The sequence below is a fragment of the Sylvia atricapilla genome, chromosome 5 (assembly GCF_009819655.1).
Source record: "Sylvia atricapilla isolate bSylAtr1 chromosome 5, bSylAtr1.pri, whole genome shotgun sequence".
Classification (NCBI taxonomy): domain Eukaryota; kingdom Metazoa; phylum Chordata; class Aves; order Passeriformes; family Sylviidae; genus Sylvia; species Sylvia atricapilla.
Window position 1 is genome coordinate 48,636,705 of NC_089144.1, and position 24,811 is coordinate 48,661,515.

General features: G+C 43.3%; 1 protein-coding gene across 9 annotated transcripts in view; it reads right to left on the reverse strand.

The window, feature by feature from the left end:
- Positions 1 to 22,886, reverse strand: part of MICAL3 (microtubule associated monooxygenase, calponin and LIM domain containing 3) — a 152,917-nt gene extending 130,031 nt beyond the window's left edge. For all 9 annotated transcript variants that reach the window (XM_066319448.1, XM_066319447.1, XM_066319444.1 and 6 more), the window contains exon 1: positions 22,795 to 22,886. The gene's annotated coding sequence lies outside the window, so the exon portion shown is untranslated. The remainder of the gene's footprint in view (positions 1 to 22,794) is intronic.
- Positions 22,887 to 24,811: the final 1,925 nt, after the last annotated feature.

Genomic DNA, 24,811 nt, shown 5'->3' on the forward strand with positions numbered 1-24,811 from the left:
ACTCCCCAACAACTAAAAAGACCACCAAAAAGAAATAAACCCAACCACTTTCAGATCCAGTTGCAAAGGATCCCTGAAATGCAAAGGAACAGGCAAGACCACAGAGCTGATAGCCTCCACCCTTGCTACAGCAACAGAGCCTGCCAACCACTTATTTATCAAGAATCCACAGCCACATGAGCTGGAGAACACTCCCCTCCTCAGACTCTTGACAACTGTCCCAGCTCAGGTTAATACCAAAACCCCGGTTTGGTACATGCAGAACCTGTGACAGGCTTCGCAACACTGAGAATGTGACTAAAAAGGTGCTGCTTCAACACCTCATCAACTTAATACTTCTGTTAGGTCTAATATTAGAATATTCTAAGTCCATTAGTGGTAACTGCTTTCATTAGCCTTTAAATAGTTTTTCCATGGCAGTATCTCTGAATTCTCTCCCAGACTCTTCAAGCACTGGGGCACACAGCCGCCTCAGTGTTTTCTGAAGATGGCACAGGGAGAAAGACAAAGGACAATTAATAAAAACCAAACCACAGCCCCAAAATACAAAAGGTTCTGGCAGCATAACACTGAAGAGCACAGCAGTGTCAGAGAGTGTGCACTCTGCTGCACTCCTGGCTCAGGTTTTTGCCACAGTATCTGGTCAAGTGCAGGTGGGAAAGCCAGTCCCTTCCTTGGGAGTACCAAGCTCAACAGGACCTGCATCCACGACAGGGTTCCCAGAGATTGCCACAAATTTCTCCTCAGCTGATGCACATATGATGCACAGAGGTGGTAAGCCTTGAGTGTTATGAAGAGGAGAAGCTGCAGTTGCCTTCATTCTCCTTTGTTAAAGCCCTTAAGATGAATCATGTTGCACCAGCAACTTTTTAGCCACCCTGGTGAAAAAGAGGCCTCTCCAAGCAGTGTTCACACACTGGATCTGCTCCCTCCAAACCTTGAATTCCTCCTCTCCACAGCTGCTGTGCTCCCAACCTTGACAGAACAAAACAAAATGAAGTAAACACACAAGCCTTTCAAGTCTAATTTCCAAAGCCTTTTAGACACTGGGAACAAAACTGTTTGATCAGCAACAAGCAGACAGGAATGACTGAAATGACTCTGAAGGGAGAAAGAAAACACACCACAAAGATTTGTTTCATTACTGCTCAAGGACCTAAAGATCACTAACACATGAGTATGTCTCAATTCGTGGTACCTTACATACCCTCTTGACCAATTCCTGACCCAGAAAACAAACACCCTAAAGGGACAGAGAGGAAACTACATGAATATTTATGCTCTTTAAGAACAATAATACGTGTACTGAAATATGTGATACATAAACAGTTTGCTAAGGGTCAGATTTTGAGTGTTCCATTGTCCAGGCAAATTTTTTTGTTTATAATCTATTACATGAATCAATCTTTTAAAAAAACTGTTGGTCTCCTGCTGAAAATAAGCGAAGTATTAGTCCTTGAAACCTCACACAAGCAGTAATTATTTTTAGACTAGAGGATACTAAGTGAAGGTTATGAGGCGAGCAATGTCATTTGCAAATAAGCTCTCTGAAGCAGGAAACATCTGAATTTGGGCCTGGTGCTGTTCAAAACAAGCTATCTAGCGTTTCTAGCCAAAGGCACATTTTACACACACAAAGGTGCTGGTTTCCAGAAACAAAACACAGCTGACACTCTTGAGCACCTGTGATAGACACTGAGCCTCCAGAACACGAATGACAGAAGACAGACCCCCCCAACCCAATTTGAAATTCAGAGCCACTTGGGTACTTAGAACAGAGAAAAGAAAGGAGGCTGCATCCAAAGTAAGAGGAGGCAAAGGAGGGATGGCTTCTTTTCAACAACAGACAGATACAGCCATGATTTCAATTCACATAATGTGACCACAGATTCACACGAGCTCAAACACAGCCATCAGCACAGACCAGTGGGGAAGGAGGAATAAAATGGTTACACTGGACATTCCTATTCCTCTTCCATCCAAGAGACCATCAGCTGACAGTGCCCTGCTTCCCATCACTACTGGTGCAAGTTCAGAGCAGTCAGAGTATACAAGGATGATGAGTGGCCCTGCTGTATTATGGACCATTTGAGATTCATGAAATAACTATTGTTCTTTCTTAGCATCCAAATTAGAGTTCAGCAGAGGAAAAAAGACTGACCTGCATACTCCACATTTTTGTGCCAGCAAGGAAGAACAGGTTAGTACAAGAGCCTCTGGAAAATATCCTGTCAGAAGCTTCCCTGTACAGGTCATGTTTCTGGGCTTGTTCTCTTACCCTCGACAAAAGCTGTTCCACATAGCTATGTTCATTTCACCAAAACAACTTGTTGGGAGTGTGATGAAATCTACGAATATCACAAGTACTTTTTATGGGTAGATGAATTTCCACCACAATCACCCTCCCCATGTATATTTATTTTCCAGAGTATGAAACATCAGCCTTTGCCTGCTTCATATTCAAAAGCAGTTATTCGTTTATTTCAAGTTTCAACCTTTTTTACTATTGTTATTGTTCCCCACACATACTCCTTACCCCGACTACTTAGAGGACTAAACATCAAATGCAGCAGCATTTACAAGACTCCAGACCTTGTCAAATCAGACTTCTTCATGCTTTATCACACACTATTGTCTCTCACATAAGCTTTTACACATTATACCCACACGCATCACTTTTTCAAACAATTGTTATTTAAGAAAATAACATAATATTTGGTGGTGTGTCTCAAGAAAGGCATAACATCTGCAGCTGTTGCTCATTTGAGACAAAACTAACTTCTTCTAGAGCTGAGGTCAGTACATGGGCACCACCAAACTCCTGAAAGGAAGAACTAAGCAGAAAGGCAACATGACTAAGACACAGCTTCAGTCTCTTCCCATCAATCATGAGTATTTACATTTACAGCTCTGCATTTTCTTCAGTATGGTATTTCCACACTGTGCTAGACAAGATCTAGACTAAATACATTAGAACTGGAGTCAAACTTTTAAGTATTACCTATACTCCCAAACAAAGAATAACTGATTTTAGCCTGTTACTCTCCATTCTAGACTGTCAAATCATGACCAAATTTCTGAACCACAATGTTAACACACTTAGCTAGAAAGATATTCATTCTTTAAATGAATTTCTTCAACAAGAGAGTTGTCATGACTTACACATCTTTCTAGCAGTTGTGGTTACCAAGCTCTGCAAGATGGAAAAAAAATGTTAGAGTAATACTGCTTGAAAAATCAAAGGATCATAGAACAGTTTGGGTTGGAAGGGACCTTAAAGATCACCTAGTTCCAATCCCCCATCACAGGCAAGAACACCTTCCACTAGAACAGGTTGCCTCAAGTCCCATCCACCCTGGCCTTAAACACTTCCAGGGATGGGGCATCCACAGCTTCTCTGGGTAACCTGTGCCAGGGCCTCACCACCCTCACAGTAAAGGTGTTTTTCTTAATATCTAATTACACAGGAAAGGAAAAGATCTACTGTCACTCCCCTACGTCAGCCTGAGCCCGACTCTAGCTGGGAAGGAAAGAGCACCAGTGACCAGCAGACTTAACCAAGCTGTTCTCCTGGCCTATCTTTTCTGCTGGTGTTATACATGCCTTCTTTGAACAGCACAGATTGCCTCCCCAGCTCTTCCTGGGGGCTGGAATGATGATGATCTTTAAGCTTGCCTCCAGCCCAACTCTGGGATTCCAAGCCCATTCTGTGATTTTATGAATTCCCAAACATTTCCATCAATTAAGAAGCATCACAAGCCCTTAGAAAGTACTCAGTGAACATTAAAAAACCTGTTTCTCTCCTACACAACCACCTCACTACGTCCTGAACTTGAAAGAGTCCTTATTCAGGAATGTTCCTGAATCCAGAAGGAGGGCTTTACAAGAAGCATTAAACAAACATATGACTTGGGGTGCTTTTAAGAGGCTACTTCACTGGATAAAGTGATAGAAATATCACTAATAACAACCTAGAAGGATAAAGGCCCAGCTTATCTTAACAGCACAAGTGGCAGTATAGTCTTTCCAATATTCCTACTGCTTTAAGACAAGGGAGTTGAGAGAGGCAATAACTCCAACTCTCCCTGAACTTAGGCAGAGAAAGATAATCTCCCTTCAGGGCCACAAACCAACTACTTACAGTCTTCAAAGAACTCTTCGCTAAGGAGCAAAGCAGAGGAGCAATGTGACCAGAAGCTGCCTGGGCAATGGACAGACAAGGGATTTGCAAATATGCTCCATTTTGTACTGAATCACTTCGGTAGTTTTATAGCAGGAAGATTATAGAATTCAAAGCTAGCAGGCCAATTCCAAGAGAACGTCTCAATTTGCATCCTGTAAATCTCCATCAGAACATTTGTGCAACTATAGATTAATGTGCTTTTAGACAAGAAGATACATTCACTTAACAGTGAATAGACTCTACTGCCAATATTTGAGACCCAACTGCTTGTGTTATGCACCTACTATATCCATTTGTGAAGTCTGATCAGCAGGGATCAACCTCAGGGACAATCATCTCCAGATTTACTGTGTGAGTGAACAGAAGCCAAGGATTAGTCTATAAGCACAGTGCAAAATCATAAGAGTTTAGTTCTAACTCTCACTCAAAGTTGTTCTTCGAACGGAGCTTTCAGAACTTTCACTGTGTCTATCCTGCATCACCTTTCCTTTGAAAAGTCAACAACTTATTCCAACTAATGGAGAATTATCAGTAAAATATTTAATTTCACACAAAGCAAGTGAAGGTTGCTGAAGTAAAGTCCAAGCCTTTGACCTGTAAAAGAATATTTTCTTAAGATTCAAATGGGAAATCATTTTCTAGCACCAGTGCCAGAAAAATTAAGGGAGACAGAATATCAGCAGAGAAAAAAGCAGGAGTTAAAAGCAAGATCTTAAAGGTCTTTCTCTATCCTCAACCCTGGAACCCCTGTGATCAGGTTTATTTTCCAATTAACAGATTTGTCCAGAGTCACAGGTTTTCAAGGATCCAAGCTCTTCATTATATGGTTGAATTTGACTTCAAGCTTATTCTCGGGTCTACCAATTTATTCCTTTAAAATGATACATCATGAACAAAAAATTAGGAAATCCCTAACACCAAACTCTTTATTTACCAAATTACTTCAATCACATTGGCAGAGCTAATAAATGACATAACAGATGACTACATGACACAAAGGCAATCAAATTCTAAAAGCTGGTACCTTGGTTCTATAGCACTTTACTCTTTAGTACTTTTATAATAACCAATGCTTTTTTGTCAGTTCATTCAAAAATGCACATCTTAACTCTAACCATTTGTTTTGAGATAAGCCCTCTGAAGGTCTATCAGATGAGCTCTTTTCAGAAGACCTGGTAATATCTGCATAATATAAATCCCACTGAGCCTTCCAACAGTCTGAATCCTGTTTTCCTCAAGCCCTCCAGGAAGCCCTACCAGAAGCGTGCCATGCCACAAAAAGCCAGCTGCTCCTCCTCAAGCTGTTCCCTAAATTCTAGAAAGGCTTCCTCAGAGGCTGGAAACATACCTAGGAGTGCAGAGCACATTACATCCTCACATTTTAGGATGACACCAATATTCTTGACCAGTGTAAGGACAGCTTCCACTCATCCAGGTATCTTACACTGCCAGAAACTTTCACAATAAAACAGCAAAGTCATAAAAGCAAGGGCACTTCCCACAAATCCCAAAGTAAAGAATGTTCTCAGCCAAGTTCTGTTGTGTGCCCTGCCCATGCCATCAACCCTTCCTTCCTTATTCCCACAGATGCCAGTGCAGACCTTCAAGCAAGCAGTATAAATTCACTTTACAGTTCAATGCCACCCTCCTCAAAGGGAGGATACACGTGCACAAACATTCTGTGTGCACACAGCTCTCCCCAGCCAGTCTGCAGCACTTCAACACAAAGATGTGGCTCTTGGAGAGCACTATCGGTGCTGTAACAAAGTCCAGGGCGAGCTGACAGCAGCTGGCGATAGAGCCAAACCCTCTCCTAGAAACATCAACTCCATGGTTATCTTCCTGGCACAGAGAGCTTTGTGCTCCTCCAAACATGGAGCTCTCCTGACAGCAGAGAAAAAGGGCTGAGAGAGCAAGAGGCAAAGTGGCTGTTTTGGTTTATGGCCTGTGGCCCAGAAAAGCAGATAGCCCTGGCACATGAGACAGCAGCACAAACATTGGAGCATTCCTTGGGAACAGAATGGGAAAAGGTTTGTTACTTGTACAGCCAGCAAGATGCTGCATTTCTACCCCTCACTGCAAACTACTAAAAGGAGTTGTGCCCTTGCCATTTAGAGGGAATTAAGTAACCAGAAGTTTTCTTTAGGATTTCTTTATTCCATCCTACCACATTCAAAGCAATGTTTTTAATGCATGCTTCAGAGTTGTCTTCCATTTGTAGCAAACAAGTTTTATTTAGACAGGATTTATACACAGGTTATTGCTGAAAGCAATACCTAAAACCAGTTTTTAAAGAAGACACTAGAACTGGGCACCTGTGTCAGAACTGGGCTAGTGTCAACAGGCCTGCCCTCAGCCAAAGAGTGCAGTAACCCCACCATGCCAAATGTGACTATTTGGTGCTTCTGTCTCATAGGAGAAAAGCAGCACTGCAATAAATGCAGGTTTGTGAGATGAAGAGTTCTTCTCAGCTGTCAAATCTGACCTCCACAGGCAGAAGCATTTCTACAAACCAGACTGCAGGCATGCCTAATACCTATTAGACTTGCTCAAATACAGTGTGTTCTCTTGTTCTGGTTAAGTTTATAAATGTCTTTTCAGCACAAGAAAAAAGCAGCCATGCAAACAGAAAATTCTAACATGACACACAGACAAGCTGACAAAAATAACACTGAAATCTCCCTCGCTCTGTTAGCATAGCACATACTTGAATAGAAACCTGTAAGCAGCAAAGCATTTTCAAGGAAACAACAGTCAAGATAAGGGTATTTCTTCCATCTGCCAAAATGAATCTCTACTGCTCAACCATAACAGAAGTAGTGAGCATAAACCTGGAAAAGAGTGAAGAAATTAAGAGTTCAAACCATAACTGGTGCTGCAGATACAGCAACAAAACAGATAAAAACAACTAAAAAATTCTATCAATGCAAACTGCAAGCTTGCATAGTGCTGCTGGATAGTGCAACTGGATAGTGCTGCTGTAGACTCTGTGCAACAATAGTAGGAAATGGAAGTATCTTGCCTTTTCCAGTCAAAATATACAAAACACAAACACCATGAGCTCTTCCACAGAAAAGCAGAGGAAATTTTCACCTCTGATAAAACCTCCAATGCCAAAGCTATTTCACCAAGAGCTAAGCAGAACCCTTTCCTCTCACAGCTCAGATCCAAACTTCTGCTTCCCACCATCAGAAAACTGGCACCTACTGGAAAAGCACTGAGTAAATGATTCACTTTCCCTCTGATAACCACAGAGTAGATTGTTGCTACAACAGACCAGAAGAGAACTGGGAAAACCTGGCTTTACTTGTCCTTAACCAGAGATCTGGAATGCATAAAGGGGCTGAAGACACAGCTCAATCCCAGAATAAATATCTCCTAAACCTCCAGTCAGGACTCGTGGCTCCAGCTTAGATGTGTGAGCTCTGCTCTAACAACCAAGGAGGTGAATTTCTGTCTTTAGGAGAGATGTTACATCAGCACAGGTTAATATCAGCCAGGGCACAAAATCTCTTTATTATTATTATTATTTTTACTATTGCTGTTTACCAACAAAAGCCCAAGTTGCGCCTTCATATCCAGCAAATCAGCCATTCAAAAAACTCTGCTTGGAACTTGTGAATGTACCTCAGATGAAGCTGTGAAAGAAATAGCCAGACCAAGGAAAAGAGCAAGTCATTTGCTCATTTAAGTGTTTCAAGAAGTCAGAACTGAGCCAAAAAAAGCAACCATACACACTTTCTTCAGCTGGCAATCTCTTACATTATGCTCTTAAGTAAAAGAAAAAAAAATTCAGGGGTTGTTTCAATTTCTTTTCAAGCTGCATCACCAGTGACAATACTGCTCTAGGAACCATTCACTGATTATCCTTCTACAAAATCAAAAGTGAGGGCTTCTATATATCATATACAGGAGAACCTCCCACTCATCTAGAGGTGTTAAATACAGTTGTAAAATTTGGACTCCTTCAAAAGTCCAATAAAAATACAAGTCAGGTTTACCACAGTGAATAACCCAGCATAAGAAGACAGAAGCCACATAAAGCTGCTGGGCTCACTTCCCTTCTCAGGGCTGTAGTACTAATGTCAATTTTTTCTTTTTACTGTTATTTCATCCTTATTAGCATGCCAAGCAGGAGCAGGAAGAATTCCACGAGTTCCCACACATTACCCTTAGCAAACTGAGCTGCCTCTTTTCCATCAGTTCACTTGTAACACACAAAGAAAAGGTATCTGAGGCACTCCTGACAACTTGTGAAATTTTTTCCATAAATTAATTTACAAGCAAATAACTTGGTGCGACCTGGAATTACAACAGACAAACAAAAAAAGCACACAGGAACAGCAGGGAAGAAACGCTCTGCAGTCACAGTGGCCAATATTAAAAAAGCACACCTGAGGACATAGTGATTTCCAGGGAGGAAATCCACCCACTGGCAAACATCAGAACTAGATGGAGCACATACTCTCATGCCAGAAGCATAATGTAACATATTCCATTAGGAACAACTGCTTCACTCACTGCATATTGATCCTCAAACATCAACTCCAATTCAGTTCAAGCCTGTAACTCCTGTTATTGGACTATTTATTCACTAGTTTTCACTGTATGAAATAGCTCGCGCATCCATTTCCCTGCCTCCATTTTTCTTCACCTGTTGTGGCAGGACACCTTGAGAAAGCACCACAGGTATGACTGTCGCCAGAACCAGAATTATAATAAAAAATGTTACACTGTGTATTTCAGTGCAGCTCCCAAGTTTATAAAGTTCAGGCACTGATAGTCTACATAATTTTTTTAAAGGCAGTAGTTGGGATGTTTGCAATGAAGAACCTAAATTTAGTCCGTACTCAAGGTCTGTGTTCATTACATTGACAAAGCCACTAAACAACCATAAACCCCATTTCTTTCTGTGTTCTGAAAAAGAACACTTAATGTTACAAATTTACAAAAGGCGCTGGTTAATTGGCTCGGGACAGCCCTGAGGAACAGAAGGCTTGAACCACAGAAGCTTCTAGACAAAAATGATAAAATACACACTGAAACAACAGTTTAAAAAAAATACTGTGAATGCTAAAAGCAAAACAGGCTGCCTCCACTAGGTCAGTCCTCCGAAAAGGTTCAACTTCTTTTTAAAACAAGAGTACAATCAAAGAGACCACAACAGAGCAGAACACTGTATATTTATTTCTCCAGTTATCTAGACTGCAGTAAAATAATAAAACCTGTGTTACCTCCTATGAATCAAAACTCTTTCAACATCTAAATCAGAATGATAATGCCACAAACAAACATTTCAGAACCAATGCTGAGGCTCCTGCTATAAAATGATTCTGTTAAAGGAACAGACGTAGTTCATGAGGGGCCATCAGGTGTGACAGACATTACAGAAACACTACAGGTGACAAGGAAAGGTTTCAGGAACACTGTAGGTAGACAAATAAAATACACTATCCACTTCAGAAACAAACATTCTTGTGACTAACCCCCAAATCTAAGCAGGTCAGATTTTATAATGTATCTGTAAACCAATCTCTTAAAAACAAGCAAGCACAGAAGGAAGAGGCATCTTTGTCACAGAAGAGGCTCAACACACACATCCCTAGAAATAACTCCCAGCATATAGTCCAACAGAACTGCCAACTTCACCACCAACTACCCAAATTTTAAATTTCACAGTATATTAAAAGGCGTTTCAGGTTCACTCAGCCTTCATTCTCCCACAAGCAGCATTACCAGGTTTGCCTGTTGGGGGAAACGAACAGTGGTTTCCATTCAAAAAGTCACTGGAGACAGGAAGTACAATTAATATTTTCAGCAAGGGATAGTTATGCTTTAAAAAAACCCCTAGGGTTCATGACTCTTTTGGGAAGGGAGGAGAGGGTGGAAATTTTTATTTTGCCTTTTAATACTGTTCTGCAAGTAGGCATTCAGACACACTGCATGTGCCAAGTGGCACAGTTACAAGCTATCATAATTTTCCCAGGCCTGCATCTATTCACACCCACACTGGTATCTTGCAAGTCCATACCCATATGCATCTGTAAAAATAGATGTCAGACTTCATTAGTAAGTGTATGAATATTCATTAGTTGCTATTCATGCCCACAAACACATATATCACGTCTGCAAAATAGCACAAGGTTCCCTGTTCCTGGAATCAGTGTATTAAGAGACCCAAATTCCTATCCTAGCTGTGTCTACACTCACGAAGGTCAACTCCAGAACAATAATGCTGCATTTCATTTATCTCCCCTCAGAAACAGAGGGGACAAATGCTATTACTCATTTGGCAAAAGGGCAGGAACACCTAGAGATGAAAGAATTTTAGTGTAGTGTTAGATCAATAGTATTTTCACTGCTTGAAAAGGTAGTACTGCTTTCCTAGGTAAGGACAGACTACAGACAGAAACCTGTCATGCTGCAAATGCCTAATCTTACCTAGAGAGCAAAGTACAGGAGACAGGTAGCAAAGCAACCATCAACATCACACTGCTGAGTAGTACAGAGTGTGTACAGTATGCAGTCCACTCTATTCATGTGCAGGTGGAACAGGGAAAAAAACTGGGTCCTTCCTTTCCAGTTTTGCTTCCTTTCAATTTCTCTTCAAGCTTTGTAAAGCTGAGTGACATTCAGACCCATCAGGGTTAGAACTTCTGATTTTCCTCCAGAATTTGTTTAAAGACTGCATTGACTTCACCTGGTTTACACTCCTCCTTCACAAAGCAGGCAAGGCATCTTATTTCAAGTTCCTCTGCAGAGAGACAAGAAATTCCATTCCTGAGGGTGGCTGCACATCTTGGAGCAGTGAGGCAGGTCACCTCCCATCATCCTCTGAGCACAGAGAAGTCAATTCCATTCCAATGTTTCACAGAAGTCCTGGCACAGTCTGCCCCTCCTTTCTACATGAAATCAGCATGCCAAGACCTCACTACAGTAAAAGGTGCCCTCCTGAATCAGTGTCAAATCCTTTGAAAGAAGCATAACAGAGGCACTACATGGCAAGACATCTGAGCCTAACACAAATGAGCACTTAAATATCCACCTGAAAACTAAAAAACTAAAAAAGAACACAGCTTTTTAGGGTACCAACATTTCACTAGGATGCTCCTAATTACCAATCAACAGGAAAATGCAGTCATGTGTTCAGATATTAAAAGCTTTGATTTTTTTTACATATTCAGTAGTAATTAAGAATGAGCAAGTAGCATATATTTTGGTAGTAAAAATATTAAGAGGTTATGTACAGGAAGAGACAAATTTTGTTATTAAATCAGTCGGTACAGGCAGAAGAGACAATGTTCACAGGTGCCCAAACATACCTGAAGCAGGTGGCAGAGCTAAGAGGAAAAGCAGACAGCGGCTAACAGAAAACTACATTAGGTACTGCTCCCTTTGATTCTCAGCTAGGGCTCTGGACACACAGAATAGTCAGAATATGAGCCTAGGAACCAAAACCCTACATGGGAAAGGAATAATATTTTAATGGAAATGGTGATTTTATGGCACCTCATTTAAGCACTGGAAGTATTTTCTCTCTTATTAATTTGCATCTCTCACCTCTTTCTTTATTAAAAGCTTGTAATACTTCTCTTGGAACATGCCTCCTCTTTCCACAGGCATTATGTCCTCCCAAATACAACATCATTAAGCAACAATTTTTCCTTGTCATTCACCACTAAATTCTCCTCCCTGACCAGCAATGCCATCGTGGCAGTTACGGATCCCACAGTAAACCCACCCGGTTTCACATCTTTTATTCCACCAAGGCTATTTTTAAACCTGGATCAGATTTCTGATAAGACTCTGTGCACTCTCAGGCAGCTGTGCTGTGTGACAAGAGCAGGCAAACAGGACACAGAACCCCAGGATTTAAAAACCAAGCAACTGGAGGGCAGGGACACTGCTCAAGACACTCCTAAAAATCCTGAAATTGTTTTTGTTTTTCCCTTTGAATTTCGTTTTAGTGATTGCTGCTGTTGTTTCAAATCTGAAGAACCTGAAGGCCTTAAAGCCTGTCTATTTACTGAAAAGGAATGTACTTCACTGCACAACGAAGCCATAGGAAAGCTGTATCTAAAGCCTGTTCAGAAAACAATAAACTATTGTCTTGAGCTGTAACTCCATTACTATCAATATTTAAAGCAAGGGTAAAAACCAACTTCTCACAGCAAGCTCTACATACTCATTTTATCTCACTAGCTCTGCAGCAACAAAGCCTAGTTGAGAAAAGTCCTGGTTCTAATAATGATGCCATATCAGAAAAAGCAGGAAAATCGTTTTATAAAGGATAAGCAGAAATCAAACAAGAAAGGAATTTTGTTTGTTTGTTTCTAGAGCTGCCTTTTTATTTAAGAAAACACAATGGAAAGCCTAAAAACCTCAGAAGAATGAAGCAGACAACAGTGCCCTAAGGGAAAGAGAAAGAACACACAAGCTGTGTTCCAACAGAAGGCAAGAGTTATTAGGCTGGAGATCGCTGAGTGCTGCAGGACCAAAAGCCCCCAAATCCACGAGTATAAATTTACGATTATACCTGGGCTGTCCTCTAAACAGCTGCTGTGTTAACGCACACCTGCTAAGCACCTATTTCATTCTGTCTGTGGGGTTTCTTAAGTTAATTTAACGCTAAAAAGAGAGTCAGCACATCTTGCAGGAGCCTGGGGATAGCAGCATTTACAAGATCACATACAAAGGTGACAAACAGCAGCTATTACACTTCCATTGAAAAACCAAAACAGATCTAAACAAATGCAGGACATTTAAACTGCTTATCCCCTAACAAAAGGGCCTCCCAGAAAATATTTTCCTAAATACCACTCACACGTGGTATTGCTTGTTTCACTAGAGCACACAACCAAGGTCACTCAACCCCCCAAACCCTACTCTTTCATCTAGCCGTTTTCTGTGGATCCTCAGATACAGGACCCTTAAAAGCTTTTTCTCTCTTCACAGCATCCTGTCCGAGCCCTAGGAAAGCCTGCTACATTTAGCAGACTCCAGCATTAACCAACCCCTCGTCCTACATTTACCCCAGCTCTCTCTATGGGCAGGGAAGTTTAATGGATTCCCCCAGCAGCCTTGAAAAGCGCATGCCGTGTACCAAATGTTCACTCACCCAGAAGCTCGCAGCCTGCCACCAAGGGGAAAAAAAGGTGGGCACCAGCTCTGAATTCTGTGTCTGGCTGAAGAGCGTTCTCCCTCCTGCGTGCTGCATGCCGTAGAGTCACTGCAGTGCTCAGAGCAGGCAGACTTGCAGGAGCAGCTGGAAAACAGCCGTGCTCTCCCAGGCTGAGCTAAGGTGTCCATCCAAAAGCCAGAGTGGGTTTTGCTCAGTGAACCCATCTTCTGTAACCTCCTTACCACAGGGTGGGTCACAATGACCAAGTGGTAATTGGAAGGTGGTCACTACGGCAAGAGAGGATAATAAAGCCAGAAAATTTGCCTGCATGTGTGTAGGAAGGGAAAAGAATAAGTGGAGCAAATAATGAGTGAAAGAATGGAATCAGTATGCAAAGAAAATTATTTACTGAACAGACTATTTGTGCCGCTGACCTCAGTCCATTCCTCTCCAAGTTTTAACTCTTTAGAGTTAGATCACAGCTTATCTCCCCCATGGCCCTGCCACGAACCACTATTGGAGGTATGCACAAATCCTACAGTGAGACTCCAGAAATGCACTGCTGCTCTGCTTCACGGCTCTAGGAAGTTCTCACAAATCAGAGCACACACACCAAAAGCCTGATTGGTCCATCACGTTTTCCTCCTATACCTGGCAAGAAAAGCCCCTCTAAAGCCGGAGCTGAAGAGGGTGCCCAGAGTTCGTATCACCACCATTTCTAAGACCTTCACAGAAAGGAGAATTTTTCTGCAGTACCTGAATATTATCAGGTTTTAGAAAGTTGGTGCCTGCCAAACATTCTTTTCCACAACAAGAAGTGCTGTATGCAAGTTAATCTCACACCCATGACTTTGCTCTTGCCCTTAAAGATTTTGCTGTCATAACAAACTCCATACACACTTTACCCATTTAACTGTGGCATAAACTCAAATATCTCACAGCAGTTCATATTCCACACAGCAGCAGCGATCCCATCAAATGGGAATACTAATATCTTTTGCATTCCTTCTTGGAGATACAGAACAATAAAGTTACTTATACCTGAAGAAAAATGTTTTAAGTCATTACTGCATTTGAGAGCAAGCTTGCAGAATCTACTTGGCTCTCAGATTCACTGATACTTATTAAGAATATTCTCTCCGTATTGGAGCCTACACGGTGAAGCAAGGAGCAAACCCCACTGATACCACACAACACCCAATATAACAACCCAGCATTTAATTCACAGCACCGGAAACATCATCTACCCCATTCCACTGTAAAGAAACTTTTCTAAATACATAACAAAGCCTCTGACTTTGCAGACAGGTTGAAAGCTGCTCCCATTCTTCTGCCATCTGCCAAAGGACTCCATTCAATCAAGTCAGGAATTAACATTGAGCATTTGCAAGTCCTATTGTAGCTTATGAAGCACACTCTAGTAAATAAGCCAACCTAGCTTAAGCTCAGGCACCTGTTAGAAGAACCAAGCTCAGCTACCCACTCTTGTGAATCATTTCCTGAATTGCCGTAATTAGCACAGCACTGAAGGGCAATTCATGCTCAAATGCAACAGAAGTCAACACTCATCTTAATTTACTATGTTAATCTCGGAGCACTTGATTCCCAGTCCATTAGCAGTTTTCCCTTCAAGATGCCGCCTCTGCTGTGACACCAGCAGGAAAAGGAAGAGCTGAGACCAGTGTGCAGTGAGCACTGCTGGGTCACATCTGACCTGGGCATCTGGAGCCTGCTTGGCCATGTCCTTTGCTCGCTTTTTACACGTTTCTGAAATCCTTTGCTTTCTCCAAAGCCTAAAACCAAAGTACTCTGCTCAACAGCTGAATGCAAAGGCAGACCCTGACTGTGAGAAACCATCGTGGCCAGAAATCACCACCACTGCTTGCAAGAATGCCAAGAAGAATTCACCACTGTTTCCCACTACCATCAAAAACATCTTGACTGCCTGGGATTGTTTTCCTGTATGCTGGCTGATACCTACAGCTTTATGAAACCTGTTAGCTTCTCTCACCCTTGGAGAGCAAGACTTTTGATTTTATAAACCTTGAGCTCATTGAGAGTTTGATGAAGCATAAAATAAGCATAGTTTAACAGTCAAACGAACAACAAAGGGCCTTTTGTGATAGCTGGAGAGTAGAGGAATTGAGAGTGAAGGAATTAGGACTAAGAAAACGACAAACTCTTTTACATGGAGGTGACATCCTGCGACTTTTGGTTAATCATTTGATTTATCAGTGATAAAATTTCAAATTAACACAACTTTAATTCTTGTTCTGACACAGCCCATCTGAAGACTTCAGATCTAGAGAGAAAATTATATTAAATAGAACAGCTGCAATGCTGGAGGAGTACAACGTGATAAGGAAATCTGACCTCCGGAAAAACATTTTCTTTGAATTTTTTTGGCAGAAGGTAAACAGTAAAGTCTCCAGCATTTTGGCACAAGGAAGGAAGACTTACAAAATGCTTCTCTTTAAAAAAGTAAATTTATTTTTCTTGTGTAATAGTGCCTTACTGCTCCATGGGAGCTACAGTTCCAAGGTGGCTATCTCAAGATGAAGCTCACCTTAAGATGGCAGAATTCACCACAGCTGAAAACAAGTAATCTTTTTATGGCAGTGAATGAAGGGGAGTGCACAGCAGCCCCTGAAGTTAAAACATTTGAGTTTGGCAGTATTTCAGTTCAGGAACATACACAATTTAAACTGGAAAAGTTCTGAGAAAGAAAAATACTAAATAAACAAGTAATCTTTAACACAGTTTCAACCAGCCCCAGGGAACAGGAGATACAAATGTATTTTTTTTTCAATCTAGATCTTCAGAGGATCACTAAACAATTTAATTCTTTTCTACCCTAACGCAGCAGCACTTTAGAAGACTGTTGCTTCAGTAACTATTTAAAAATAGTTACTGAAAAACTCTCCACAAAGCGCAGAGCACTAAAAACAAGCCTCTCCAGACTGATGAGACATCTAGACCATGGTCCAGAAATGGGCACATTAGAAGAATTCTCCTAAGGAGGAAGCAAACATCTCAAGTGACACTCTGCAAGCAATTTAGCTGGTTTAGATCCCAGCTGATACTATACGATTTCTAAATTAGCATTAACCAATTCGTGTCCGAGAAAGGAACACAACAAAATAAAGAACTAACCCAGCCCACAAGGTATGTTCTGGACTCATCCCTTGGTCCTACTGGCTCATGGCTATTGCTACCAAAATGTGTAAGCAGCCCTACTAGACTTCCTACTAGCCCTGGGAAGTCTAGAGTGTGCTTAGATTCTTGTTTATAAGCAGCAAGACAAATGACAAAAGATCTGGAAGAAACCTGAAGTACCTGGAGCAAGGCACCGGCTTTCCCAGGCGCACCAGGGAAATGAGATACAAAGGCCAGCTCCAAACCAGTCTTCCTTCACAATCCGCACAGCAAGAGGCACAGCTCTAGAGAGTTCTGAATGGGAACCTTGCCTAATTAATGAATTAGTGATTTCGTGTAGCAAAGTGAATCACCAAAAGCATGGTGCATTCTCCAAAGCTGTTTACCCTTCCTGACACAGAAAAGCCACATTAGACTTCCTCAAATGGAGCAGAAGCAGAACTCAGTTTATACCAGATGGAGTACCACATACCATGTACACAGACTGCTACTAAAGAAATTACTTTCTGCCACAAAATGAAACAAAGCAACCCAATTAAAAAAAAAAAAAAAAAAAAAAAACAAAAAACAGTGAAACATGGTTAGATTTGACTGTTTGAAACAAGACTCCCAGGCAAACACCTGCCCCCATTCCTCATTTCTGAGCACATCACCACAGAACAGAAGAGATAAGAAAATCCACTGTCCACCCCTTCATTCCTTCAGTCACATGACCATGATGTTGGAAGTGCTGGAGGACACCCCTGAACACAAGATCCAGAATAACCTATCCCATGGGTATCACTGATGGATCTCAATTGGGTTTGTGCTCTTTAACTGGGTTAGAATCAAATTTGCCTTCTGCTTGCCTTTAGACTCAATTCTTTAATGAACCCTGAAAAACATGTAAATGCTAAATGGTGAAAATCACTACAAGCTGCAGCATCTCACGAAATAGAGCAGAGTTCATATGGTCCTTTACACCCAACCCAACAAGATTTTTTTAACAGTTGTGCAAGTCTACATAACATATTTAGAAACACCAACAGGAAGGCAAAAAGGGACTCCCAACCATTCTGTTCAACCAGGGCAGTTCCACCAGGGTCATAAAAAGACAGCAATATTAGCTAGGACTCACACAGCAACGAGCACCTTTATTTGTATGGCAGAGGTATGATCTCACAAAAATGCTGCTGTTTTGTCTACACGTCCAGGGAGAGCTCTCCCCAGACTCAGAGTAAAGAGATCTCAGTAATCTAAAGGGAGGCCACTGTAAAAGTTATGCTATCCATTGTCACTTTAGTTCAAAAGTTGCTCAGAAGACTAGAAGATTAGATCCTAAGAATTCATCAGATGCGCCACCCAAAGTTCATTCCAAAGCATCTTAAAGCCATGAAAATAAAAGATACAAAGTAAAGCTTGAAAGAGATTTATTAGAGGCCTTCAATGCACTGCAATGTCCTCTTCTCCCAACCACATCAGCCCCCAGCAAGCCTTGCCTCACTTCAAAGCATTGCATTTTCAGAGGAATTATTTCCAAACAGCAGAGCAGAGAGTAGTAATACAGAACAATTTTCCTGCTGGCCAAAGAGGAAGCTGATTCTGTAAATAAGAACTATTTCCCAGATTTTAATAAAGCTGTGCAACTGGAATCCTAATGCAGGAAAACACAGCAAAAGGCCCATAAGGTAAAACAAATATTCCTGGACAAAGGTTGGAGCACAGAAAATGGCAAGATTTTACCTTTGTTTTGCATGCCACCCTAACATTTGAGATCATCAGTCTAAACCAGAACTCTAAAATGTAATATGCTACATAGGAGCAGAACAAGAAAACACATCTCCTGCACAGAGAGACTCCATCTCAAGGGACAAGATGACTGCTGGACAAGTGGATCCAAGGAAAGAGAACAGTGCAAAAAAGCAAAACCACCCAAGGCAGATAAGCAGAGCCCTACTGACTCCACTGCCAAGCTGTTGAGGTTCAGTCAGCTCATGGCAGGTGAGTGTTACAAATGCTGAAGGCAGAAGATGAGGCACCAGCAGAGAGATCTATGGGACTGTTCCTCATGATAGCTCAAAAGCACTCATCTGCCACTCCTTCAGCACCAACAAAGCAAAGAAAGGCCACAACAAGGCGTTGCTGCTGAATGCCTCAAAGCAAGCAGCATTACCAAGTGCTCCACAGCATTTCACTCCAGATGACAGAAAAGGGACAAGAAAATTGGCTTCTGTCTGTAGCTGTGTAACCCCACATATAAATGACTTTCAGTAAAAATGGTCATTGTTTTGAACAGCTGAGTGTCAAGAAGAAACCCAGACAAAGCAAGGACAGCCTAGACTAGTTTTAACCATGTGGCTAGACACAAAAGATCATATCTCAAAGACTCTGTGGAGAAAGAATGAAAAAGGTTAACATATAACAAGGATAAAGATCTGGGAAGAAAAGAGATGACAGGCTGAGAGAGACAGGAATGTAGTAAAAAGGTTTTCTTCACAATTTCCACAGCTTTCTTCAATGTCCCTTCTCAAAAATGAAAGGCAGTTTCTCATGTTGTCTATTGCAACAGTTCATCTCTATCAGAGCAATCAAGTTTTTGTCTTCAGCAAAAAAACTATGCTGCTACTGCCCACCTTCAGCAGAAAAGTTATGAACTCCCTCAGGAAGCGTGGGATGAAATACATTCCTCTTTCCCAAAACTGAAATAACTCTATTGTTAATTTACTGCTGTCTAGGAAAAGCAAGAACTTGCATTTCCTTTCCTAGTCTTACATAATACTTTTGAATGGAGGAAATTTCAGTATATAAAAAAATAAAAAAGAGAAAAACATCCTTTGGTTTCCTCCTGCTACCAAGACAAATTATTACTGCTTGATTAAACTTCCAAAGGAGAGAAAAAAAAAAGCGTATCAGAAAAGAGGCTGCCCACAAAGGTGAGCAACCTCCCCTACCTCAATTGTTTCCCATATCTGCGCACTCCATTTCTATCACAACTCGCTGCACACACAGAGTATCAGAACGCTTCTTCAAACCAAGATACAACACAGGCAGAATGACAAGAGCCACGTCTGTGTACTGTTAACACAAAGAAACCAAATGCTGTTAGAGACTTATCAACTCATTAATCCATATTCCAACTAGCTCCACATTAAAAGGAATGCACAGACAACAAATAATTCATTGAAACTGAACTCCTCGCTCATCATGTGCCCCAAACACTCAGGTGAAATCCTAATGTTTTCACACCATTCATAAACATCGTCTATTGCAGAGCTCATTCCTTGGCTGTGTATGTTCCTGGGTTCTCCTGGATGAAGAACTTTTCTCCCTCTCCCCTGTGCAATTACAACGTGAGATGATATTCAGCTGGGGGAGGGAGGAGGAGAAAAAGGAAGGAAAAGGGTGGTGAGTAGATGTTCCTAGACTAGCTCACCTCTTGTTTTATCTCCACGGTTTTGGGCTCCCCTCCTAGTAAACAAACAGTGCCTGCCTCTTGTATCTTATCACATCATTTCCAAATAGCAGCATGAACCCCAGCTCGGTGTTGCTGCTATTTTATTTCCACCTCTCTCATTACAAGCAGCATCCAGTGCTGCTGGGAAACCTAAGGAAACACCCTAGAGCAAATACAGGTCCCCAGGGAACTCACACAGTCCCCCCTCCTTGCACTGACCAGCAAGAAACCATTCCCTCTTGCCCTTTTTGGATGAAAGATGAGATTATTAGGATCTGCTGCGGTAAAAGCACTCTCAGGAAATCTCTCAGGGATTACATCCACACCAGGAATATCTCAACAACGAAAAACATGGGGAAAACTGCACTTTGCACCCCTTTATTAACAACACATGCGTAAGAGCAGCCCCCAGGGCAGGTGTGTGCTTTTCTCCTGTGTGATGACCCCACAGCAGGTGAGCCACAGCTACACGGCATTAATGGGGGTTCTTCTTACTCCAGGTTGTTAAGACAGATCAACGAGCAGAGAAAAGACTCCTAAAACATCAGGCTGTAACAGCATGTACAGGCTCTGCTGTTGCTGTGGGAAATTTCCAGTGACACAGTCAGAGTGGAAGTTTCCTGCCTCTGCCAAGGACAGACAGCAGCAGCATGGACAGTTCTCCCTTCACCTGGAGCTACGTGAGTACTACTCTAAGATCACACCAGCAGGACAGCCCCCGTGTTTGCAAAGGAGAAAAAAAAACACTCTAATCCATTCACGGATTACCTAAGTGACTGAGAAGTCGTTTTCAAATCCTGCAAGAAAAGAGACATGCATCCCAGTAGGACCAGTTCTGCCTCAGCTTTCCCCAAGAAGCGTCACCAGCCCCGCATTACCGTGTGTACAACAGGAATTCAAGTTCACTGATGGCAAAGTAACAGTGCCCAGAGCCTTTATCAAGAGACCTGCACCTGCAAAGTAGCTGAGATTTCTCATGTGAGGCATGTTTGCAGGATATCTGAAACCCAGACAGGCAAGAAAGCTTAGAATAAAATGTCATCCTGACCTCAACCAGCTGTGTTTAGGCTTAATCCAGGAATATACAGTTACATACTATTTACAGATCCTTTCCTAATTCAAATCTATTGAATATTGAAACTGAGATACATGTAATTCAGCAGCAGCATAACTATTAGTTATTTCATCTGCGCAAATACTTGGAAATAACTGATAAAAGAAAAATATTTATGGTTGTCCTGTAACATTGCAGAAGAGCTCCCCATCCATTAATTTAATAATTACTGGATTACCAACACTACGATTTAGCTGTAAGGTGTGCCTTCCAACTGTAATTTAAGACATGAATGAATACAAGTCCAGCATGCCTAGTTAAGCCATCTACTTAGACACAAGTATTTTAGCAAGCTACATGCTAAATACAAACACATCTGTTTTCTTAACTGTACTGTGACTGTTGCAGCTGCAGATGAATGTGTGGTGGACTTTTGGCTGGTTTAAAGGGGCACTGCCAACTTCAATCTAAATCTAGTTTTGTACCAGTAAGCTTCCACAGACTCTCAGGGAAGCATAAATATTCCCATGATTGAAGAGCTTAATTCCCATGCAGGGAGTTATTTTTACTGAACATATCCCTGCAGTGCAAGCAACCCAAACATGAGTACTGAAAATGTGACAGTGAGAAATAAATAGAATATGTACATTATAAGGAATACAGAAAGAGATATTAGCATAACTATTGGTAAGAACAGCATATTTCAAGCAAGTGCATAGTTATACAAAGAAAAGCTTGATTATTGCGTTTTTCAAAGCTCAGTCACCTTGTATCTTTCAAAGTTTCTGGCTAAAAGGAGTCTAGTGGATAATCAGTTTCTGTATATCCAGCCTGTCCACATTTATTTGCTCAGCTTCCCCTAAGTCCACTGCACTAGCACAGACCAAGTTCATTTAAAGTGCAGAATAACTGAGAACGCCAATTTTGAGTCTAACACTCAAAGATTTCCCATAGATTCTTCATTTTGATCCACTTTCAAGCAGCACAACAGGACCAACAAAGCAAACCGCATTTGTGTTTTTTTTTTTGTCGTGCCAGATTTAACAGTGACTTTTGTCGAGATGGAGGGAACTTTTCCAGGTGCTCCAGAGCACTAACCTTAAATGGATCACTGCATGAAATAACAGAGGACTTCTTCAGAATTTGGAATTAAGTCACCGCAGTGAATGAATAAGCAGGTTTCTAGTATTATACAAGAAAACCTACGTTCAGAAGCAGCTACCCTCGTTAAATACTAAACGCCTTAAACACATCTTAGGACAACAGCCCGCCGAGATCAAGAATGAACCAAAACACAACAAATAAAGGAACAGAGGCACAAGTATTATACTCCCGCACCGAGTTCATCTCGGTGACAATGAAAAGGCCAAAGGCAAGGCAAGCGGCAGCCTGTGGACCCGCGGGCGGTTTATGCCGTGCCGCACGTCGGGCGCCGTAAGCTCGGTGTGACGGAAGCGCCGGCAGCCCTTTATGACCCTGTGGCGGCCGCGGCTGGCGGGCGGTGCGAGGCACGGCGCTCGGGGCGACAAGGGCGAGCCGCGGCAGCAGCGCCCGCCGGCAGCGCGCCCTCTGCCCGCCCCGGCACCGGCGTGAGCCGCCCTCGCTTCAGCCACCCGCTCCGGCCCGCGCTCCGCCCCGGTCCTGCCCGGCGCCGAGCCGTGCCACCGGGTGGCGGAGCCGGCACGGAGCGGCGGCGGTGCCCAGCGCCCTGTGCCAGCCGCGGCCGCTACAGCCGCCGCTCCCCTCACTGCGCGCAGACCCCGCTCCGCGCCGCGGCACGAGGCGGATCCTCCGCCCCCGCCCCGCCTGCCGCCCCGCAGCCCTCCCGCCCCGCCGCGGGCACTTGCCTTCGCTTCATGCCGCTGCTCGGGGGCGGCGGGGCTGGGGCTGGGACGGCGCCTGGATCGGAGCGGGACCGGCCCGTCCCTGCCCGCCGCGGGAGGGGCGGGTGCGGCGGCGGCGCGCGCGCACCTTGGCAGCTCGCGCTGCCGCTGCCCCGCCTACCGCCCACCGCGCAGGCAAAGCCCCCTCCCCGCCCGGCCCGTCCGGCGGCGCACCGGGAAAAGAGGAGGGGCGGCAGGAAGCGGCGGCCTCACAGCCGCCCTTCCCTCCGTGAAGAGGGGGAACAAGGGGAAGAGAGAGAAGGCAAGAGAAAAGCAACAAGTGTGGCGGAGAACGAGCGCCGCCCCATAAGCGGTTCTTCCCCACAGCCCCTAAACGCTGCCGCTGCTCCCCCGCCCCGTGTTGCAGTGGTACGCTCCCACCGCTCAAATCGCAACAGGCCGGGCGGGGATTGGCGGAGATCAAAAAAAGGGGCGGGGCGAGGTTGCGACCGTTTAAACGGCCCCCGGGAGCGGGGGGGCGTGCGCCGGGGGCGCGCCCTGTGACCCGGGACGCGCTGATGGAGCCTAGCGATGGCACCGAAGGAAGCGGCGGGAGGAAGGCGGCAAATAAATCAGATCTAAAAGCCTCTGAAAAGACGCTTGTAAAGGCACCATGAGAAAAGTCCGGAGATATTTTGGGGTGGTGGATGGCTGGGGAGAAGCTGGCGGCGGTGGTCGTAGCAGCTCGTCCCGTCTGCATCCTGATGCGCTCCTTGCCCCCGCGCTCGGAAACATGAGCAGCTTTGATGCAGGTGGATGCTGCTGCCATCATCCTTGTCTCTTGCTAATCAGCTCAGTTTGGGAGCCACAAATATTGGCTAATCCCTCAGGTTACACGGAGGTGACAGTGTTGGTACTGGCTGGACAGGGAAATGAGCCAGCCCTGGTCTTCAAGAAAGCACTGAGAGGAACCCAGAAAAGCCCTACCAAAGCACAGTCTTCCAAACTCTGCCTTAAGAAAAGTTTTGATTTCCATAGCACATTAGAGATTTTGGCATGAAAAGTAGTCAGGTATTGTAAGCAGATATCATTCATAAGTGATGCATAAAATGAGTTAATGATATGGCTGAGCAAATTCTTACTACAGTGGGGTATGACAAATATCAGCCAGAAGTGCACAAGTCCCGATTCACTATCTATATCCGTGTCTGAGAACAGATGGAGGAAAGCCTTTAGCTGATCTAAACTTGGCTCAACCCACCCTGTTTACTGATGGAGTTTCCATGAGCATAGAAATTAGAGCTACTGGTTGCAATCACTGGAGAGCCTCAGCCTGCTGATTCAGCTTATGTGCTGGAAAATCTGGCAAGGACACCTGTCCTTACCTGAGCAGATGCACAAGGTCATGCCCATACAAGCTGCAAAGGGTGGCAAGAGCTGCAGACAGGAGATATTCCCCCTTGGAAGTCCCTTAAGGTCACTGACAGAGCAGCTCTTTGCAGGGGAGGCAGCAGCTTCCATTATCTGCTCAAAACCAATATTTGCAGGTGTCCTCCCCTGCAAAGATGCAGGTGGGGGGTGTGTTAATTATTTAAAAATGAAAGCAGATGGAGAAGGGGGTTTACATACAGTGATACAGGAGATGTTTCAAAATGCTCTCCCGGAGCAGTGTTTGCAGGGATAACTGGCTGAGCACTCTGAACAGTCAGGAGGAGAGCTGGCAAGTTTAACAGTAATCTTTGTAAAGTGCTAATAAGGACCCAAACAATTCCCATTAGGGAACTGAAGAACCATCTGCACTCTAGCATGAGGCTGCCTATGGCATCCACAGCAAGACTTGTATGTCTTGGCTCGATATTTTGGAATCCAGCACCAGAGAGGCTCAGTCATATGACAGGGTTATTTGCATCATTATGCCGCTGGATTCTCAGAGAAGTTTTCACAATGCTCCGTAAGAGGAAGGGTTTAAACAAAGTAGAACTGAAGCAAAAACAAAGGACTTTACTGCCTCTGCATGTCCCTTGTCACCACGTGCACGTGG